The 6,947-nt window shown below is 60.4% G+C and overlaps 1 long non-coding RNA gene across 1 annotated transcript; it reads left to right on the top strand.

Annotated features, from left to right (window-relative positions):
• The first annotated feature begins 217 nt into the window (after positions 1-217).
• On the top strand, positions 218-2,867 carry LOC140594121 (uncharacterized). The gene is made up of 3 exons (XR_011994614.1): positions 218-276; positions 669-2,372; positions 2,635-2,867. It is a non-coding gene; the product is annotated as an uncharacterized lncRNA (long non-coding RNA).
• The last annotated feature ends 4,080 nt before the right edge of the window (positions 2,868-6,947 follow it).

The following is a 6,947-nucleotide window of genomic DNA, read 5'->3' as shown; positions in this document are numbered from 1 at the left end:
AGAGTCCTGCCAAGGCTGCAGCTGACAGCCAGCGGGCCCTGAGATAAGCTGGAGCCCAACATGCGAGCCATCCTCACCCCCGTGCCCTGCCCAAATTCAAGAACCAGGTCAATGCTGCTGTGGTTGGGTGCTACCAAGTGCGTGGTGCTTGCTGAGCAACCACAGTAACTGACACAGTAACTCCTCCCCGGGGCCTGGACAAGCCCCTTCCCGGCCCTGCCTGGTTTCTGCTTGCATGCCCGTCCCACGGGAAGATTGTGGTGCTGGAAAGATCAAGTAAGTGTCCCTGCGCATCGTGCTGGGTTGCATGGGGTCCCCAAACACGCATGTCCCCTAGAATCTTAGGATGTGGGAACCTAGGAAAAGTGTGTTGCAGATCTCATCAGTTCGGACAAGTCATCCGAATGGCTGTGGGGAGGGAATCTTACAGAAACTCGGCCAGCGTGTGACACAGGAGGCAGAGGCAGGAGGGACACTGCAGCCACCGTGGCCACCAGGAGCCAAGCCAGGAGGGACAGGGAGGGTTCTCCCAGAGCCTCCAGGGGGAGCGAGGTCCTGCCTACCCCTTGATTTGGGCTCTGGCCCCAGAACAGGAGCCAGGATGCCCACACTAGCTTGAGAGGCCACTATTCCTGTGCCCACGAGAACTCTACTGCTCTGGATTCCAGGTGGGATGAACATATCAACTGTGAAGTGACAGTAAAACCCTGTCAGCTGCACGGTCCACCAGCTCCTAACATAAAGGACCCAGGAAGCCCCTCCTCCCCGGAGATGCACGTGACTATTCTCACATTGGGTTCACAGAGCACCTGGGCCCAGCGACCTGCAGGGAGGATGCAGACCCTGGACCAGCCTGCGGGGCACACGCCACTGCTGGCTGCTTTCCCAGACGCCCCACATGGAGCCTATGTCCCAGCTGGGGTGCTGGACCTCAGAGTGGGCAGCTGGCAGCCCCGGGGCCTCTGCTTCCTGCAGCTCACAGAGGGTGCTCAGCTGCCACCTGCATCCCCAGAGCAGAAGCTCATAGGCCACCCACCTGGGAGACATCGCCAAATGGAGCCCAGGGGGCTGCCACAGCCATTTTCGGGGACTTTTCTGGCCCTGTGAGGCCTCTGGGCCTCACTTCCTCCCTGCTGTTGGGAGTTGTTCCAAAGACATTGAATTGAGGCCCCGCCTCTCGACCTGCCCCTCTGCTCCCCCAGCAGAACAGAATGCAGTTGTTCAAGGTTTGCCCAGACAAAGCCCAGCAGACGCCAGGGCTATGCCCCCATGTGCACGCAGGCCAGGCACTGAGGTGCTCTGCGCACACGCAGACCTGGGGCGGGTCCTCCAAGGTCCAAGGTCGGGGCACGTCCTGTCCGCCAGCTCCCAGAGTGCCAGGCTGGCCACCGCTTCTCAGCAGGCTGGGGTGGGGAAGTGGCCAGCAGGCGCCGCCCCAGGAGGCCGGCCACAGGGCCTGCCCGAACTCATGCGTCCCCTCCGACGGTCTCCCTGGTCTCCCTGGCTGCCCGCCCGCCTCCAGAGGCATCTGTTTCTCCACAGAAGCTCCAGATGGAGGAGGAGCAAGTATGGAAAGGAAAGGAACCGAAACACTCCAGGGGAATGGAGCCTGTGCGTGAAAACCTCTTCCAAAGCACCCTGGAGTGCGGAACCCTGCAGGTCCTGCAGTCCAGCACCCGCCCCAGCCCCAGGTGGTGACAGCAGGCCTATTCACCACCCAACACGCCCCCTTACGTGCGTCCCTTTGGATTATTTTGCCATCCTGTGCTGCCACTGCAGGAACAGGTTTACCACTGTGAACAACAGCGATTCACCGCATTTTGTGTGTTGCGTTGCCCCGCTGTGGTCTCAGCGTGAAAAGCGGCTGCCGGGAGCAGGGGCAGCCCCCAGTGCTGTCATTAACTGCATGACCATCGGTCCTCAGCATGGCAGTCAGGAGACCCCAGGCCTGGGGTGGGTGGGCCCTCCTGAGGGCCAGCTCTCGGTGAGTGAGTCAACATCAGGCGCAGGATCACAGGGCACCTCTCTGCCCTCTTTCCAAGTCATGACCCCAACTCCCCCAAAGGCAGGTGGGCCCCCATCCTGTGGTCAGGGTATTTAGGGATCACTTTTGAGGGTACTGTCCCAGATTTATTCCAGGTTCCCCCCGAAAGCTGCAGGCTGTGTAGGAATCCTCGGATAGGTCCTTCCCAGGGCGATCTGGCACGCGGGACCCACCCTACTGCCCAGTCCACTCTCTGTCTCAGGTCCCTGTGCTGTTTGGGAAATGCGTTAGGGCTGCACCTCCCCGACTCCCTGTCCATGGGCTCCTGCACTGGCCGCCAGTCTTGTGGGCGTCCCCGCCTGGATCCCCAGCCCACCCAGGCCGCGAGGTAGGCATGCTCACTGCTCACTGCCTCAGGACAGGCAAGGCTTCCCACTCCCGCCTGTCTGGGTGTAAATCTTCTGTTTATAAGATTTCTTTATTTGAATTCTTTCCTGTGGGTAGCCTGGGGGAGACGGAGCCCATGGCCACGGCCTCCACAGACAGCCACGAACCCAGACTCTCAGGGACAGAGAGTCCTTTCCCTCTGGAGATCTCACAGATGTCCCCTCTACTCTGCACCACCACTAACACCCCTGCCTTGTCAACAGCAACCCAGATGCCAACCCAGAAGCGCCGTCATCACCATGGCAACACCCCTTCTCACATCTGTGGGCTGCGTAATCCTCGGGGCCCAGCACACAGGGAAACGGTGCCATTATGGACACAAAATGGGGAGTCTCTTTCCTCCTCTGTCCCATCTGCTTGTCTGCTATTTTCCACGTGTATGGTATGTATGCAATGGTAAGCAATGCCATTCTCACTAAATAAAAAGTTAAACTTATTAGCATGAATTTTGCCATCCATGTTTTTGTTACGCAATGCCAGCCTGCAGTCACACACGGGGGTGTGCAACACACATCCAGCATCACCAAGACCACACGGTTGGTGTTCCCAGAGGGCACCCCAGCTGCCAGAGAGAAAACCCCAACCTGTCCAGGGAAGGCCACAGAGCCGCTGGGCCATGCAGGACGCTAGAGGAGGCAGCAGGGCTGGTCAGGGTGGGAGGCAAGGGTGGAGGAGTTGGGTGGCGGGAGGCTTTGCCGGCTTGGTGGTTTGCAGAAGAAGGAGCCCTTCAGGCGGGTTGCTTACTGCCCCTGGGAGCTGGCTAGTCCGGGGAGGGGCAGTCCCTCCAGGGTCAGGTCAGCAAGGCCCCGAGGCCCCAGGTGTCCATAATACAGAGAAAAGAAGATGCAACTGGCTCAAGGGAAAGCCCCAGGCACGAGGATTTCTGGGGATGTGTGGACCCTCCTGCGGAGGCCAGTCCTGGGACCCCATAATCACCAGGTCCCGCCCCTCGATGGTCTGACAGAATGGGAGGCAGGATGCGGGGGCAGGGTGGGGAGGGGGTCTGATGAGGCATCCCCCCTCCCACAAGCACACACCACCATCCACAACAAGTGAGTGACCCCTAAGAAATTAAAATCTCCACCTTGGGACACGTGTGGTTCCCAATTCAGGCACCAAGGCACAGCTTCCTGCAGACTCCCACCAGCCCTGCGGCAGCCAGGGCATGCCCCACCCGAGACACTGCAGGGGAGCCCCCTACCCTGATGCCGACACTGACCCTGACCCCTTTGCCTTCTCCCAGGCCCCCATGGCGGAGGCCAGCCAGTGTCGGGGATCCCAGGCAGGGGAGATGGTCAAGAACCTGTCCCAGGAAGGGCCATGCCCCCAGCATACCCTCCTTCGTCCCATTGGACTTCATCACAGAATAAACGCCAAGACAAAATCATTAAAGTTGGGATCCCTGGGTGGCTCAGCAGCTTGGCGCCTGCCTTCGGCCCAGGGCATGATCCTGGAGTCCCGGGATCAAGTCCCACCACGTGGGGCTCCCTGCGTGGAGCCTGCTTCTCCCTCTGCCTGTGTCTCTGCCTCTCTCTCTCTCTGTTTCTCTCATGAATAAATAACAAAATAAAACCTTAAAAAAAATCATTAAAGTTATTAAGACTTCAACCAGGGAGCATTCTAGTACAGCGAGGTCTCTTCAACTGGGGCTGTGTGCACTGCGGCTGGGAGGGGGTTTTGGAGAGACAGTTTGGATCAAGAATCCCAGGAGGGCTGCGCATCCCCCGCTGTCCTGCCCCCACCGAGAATCAGCAGTGCAAAGACCCTGTGGTTGCAGGGAATGAGCAAGGGGGAGGCTGTGCCCTTAGGACTTGGCAGGAGGCAACAGGTGTGCCTGGAAAGTTCCTCAGTTTGTAGCAGGGCAGCCAGGGGGAATGGGGTCTTGGGAAGGGTCTTGGAAAGAGCAACTGTGCAGGAGAGGGGGCTGCTGGCCGGGCGCTGGGGTGTAAGCAGGAAGCAGCCCTCCTAGGAGCAGCCAGCAGGCCTCAGTGGAGGTGGGGATGGGGTGGGGTGGGGTCACGAGTGGCCGGGTGTGTGGAGGGGGAGGCCAAGGCTGCGTGCACCTTGCAGGCCTGGGACAGCCCTCTTCCCGGTGGCTTCTTCTTCACTTCTCTCAGTGAAAAAGGAGGCAAGTTCTCCGGAGAATGAGGGTGGGGCAGGGGCGTGGGCCCGTGGGGCAGAGAAGTCCTGGGGGGGGGCCTTCCAGGGGCCGCGGCCCGCAGCGCAGCCAGGACTCACGGGAGCTCCGAGGCCAGCCGGGAGCCCAGGGACCGGTCCGCACTGATGTGCGGAACAAAGGCAAGAAGAGGAAACGTGGGATTTCCTCACTGCTCGTGCCCCTTGATGAGCCCTTAGAGGCGGCGGAGAGACCATCCTCTGGGACTCGGCCGCCGCCCGGCCGCCGTGGATGCTCGGCTGAGGGCAAGCGGCAACCTTGGCTTGACCTCACCCAACCCCCAGAATCAGTGGGTCTCCCTTAAAGTACCAAAATTCCCTCGGAGACTTCCTCTATCTCCGCCCCAGGATACACCCAGCACGGGCCACCCCCCAGGGTCCTGGAAACCTCCCTCCGAAGTACCTGGGGGTGGGGGCGGGCCCACTGGCAAACCCCTCCCAACTTGGGAGACCGCAACCGGTCACCCTCCAGACCCCAGAGTGGCTCCTCCTGCCCAGAGTCCTGTCCCGGGGCTTTCTGAGCCCAAGATGTCTGAGGAATTCTTTCCTGGCCACCTGCTCTGAACCCCAACATCTTCCTACGTCAGGGACCTCACTCTTCTTTTCTCTGCGGTGACACCACTGAAAGATACAAAGAGCAGAACAAGTGCCGGGACTAACCAGAGTCTCGGCTTTTCCGCAGGGCAGTTGGGGGCATCAAGAACAGGAGCAGGAGCGCCCAGAGTCTGAGCCAAGACACAGGCCTGACGGGGCGCGCAGCCGGGGGACCGGAGACAAGGGTTGTTCACGGCGGTGGGACCAGGATCCAGGTGGGGACTGGAAGCAGGTGTTGAGGGATCCTGCAGGAGCCCGGGGGATTACCTGGTAGACCCCAAACTGGCCCTGGCCGGCCCAACAGGGTGCCTCATGCACAGGGGTGAGGAGTGGGAACTGCACCTCTGTGAAGCGCATAGGACAAGGGTGGGCCCAGACAGAGGGAAGGCTGCTTCCGGCCCGTTCTGGCCATACCTCACTACAGTAACCATGTTGTTGGGGACACAGGTGCCGCCCTGCTCCTGCCTAGCCCCCAGGGAGACCGCCATGGTGCCAGCTGCCCCTGAGGTCCTGGAAGAGTCCAAGGAGCAGAGGAGAGGTGGGTGCTGCACACACTGGCAGTGGGGAAATGATGGGGAGTAGAGGTGTCCCCTGGACACTCCTCAGGCCATCCCGGGGTCAGATGGGGAGTAGGGCAGACCCCATGCCTGCAGGTCGGTGACCCCGATGCCTCCATCCACCAGATCCTGGGGGCCTCCCTGCTCAGTCTGTTGTTTGGGCACCCCGGTGGCCACGTGAGCCCCAGTGGGATGGGTGGTGAGGGATGAACCACAGGGGCCTGTTCTGTGTCTGGTAGGATCATGGGTCAGGATCTGAGGCTGTAGGCAGCTGCTCATGTGGAAGAAGCCAGCCCAGGCCGGAATCAAAGCCACTGAGCTCTCTCTGTCCCCAGGAGGCCCTGGGTCCTACCGCCTCCTCACCGGCTCTGCACACAGGGGGCACAGCAAGAGACGGCTGCATCCTGTCAGTGAGGCCCTGCTCCCTGCACCCCTGCACAGCCTGCCAATGCCCAGCAGGCAGTGCCACCTGATGACTAGCTGAGGACAAGGCACAGGCCCAGGGCGTCACACTAAGTCCCTGAAGTAGACAGAGGGACATTCCTCTAGGGACTCAACCGTCTCGTTGTTCATACTTTGCTAAGGGCAGAAGGCATTCCCAGCCCGACCCCCAGGCCCCTGTAAGCCTACTTCAACATATAGAAATTCCTTTAGAAATTTCCTTTATCTCCTAACCCCCAAGATACGTGTTGATGACGATCCCCTAAGCATATAGCCCATCGATACACATCTGAAGGGTCTCAGGACTCAGGTCTTAAGCGACCTTTTCCCGACGACAGGCAGCCCCCTCAACGTCCTGGAAACCGCTTCCAAAAGTCCTCAGGGAGCGCGCTCTCCTCAAACCCCTCCCAACTCCCAGGATAAGATCAGCTCCTCACAGGCCCAGGGCAGCAGCCCTTCCGCCCACAGGTCCTGCCCCCGGGCTTTAATAAAACCAGCATCTTGCACCAAAGACGTCTCAAGAATACTTTCTTGGCGTGGGCTCAGGACCTTACCTATATTCCAAAACTTCATCACGGCTCCCTCTCCCTTCCCCACAAGGGCAGGCCACAGCTACCGGCCCCCAGACACCCCTTCCCCCTGGCTCCCCAGCCCTCCCCGTGCCAGTCTCCCTCTGAACCCCTCCGCAGCTCCTGACTGCTGTGGGATTCTAGCTGCAGCTCCCACGGACCGTAGTCCTCGATGGCCTA

This window comes from Vulpes vulpes, chromosome 10 (genome assembly GCF_048418805.1).
Source record: "Vulpes vulpes isolate BD-2025 chromosome 10, VulVul3, whole genome shotgun sequence".
In the NCBI taxonomy this organism is placed as follows: domain Eukaryota; kingdom Metazoa; phylum Chordata; class Mammalia; order Carnivora; family Canidae; genus Vulpes; species Vulpes vulpes.
This window is presented reverse-complemented; position numbering and strand designations above follow the sequence as displayed.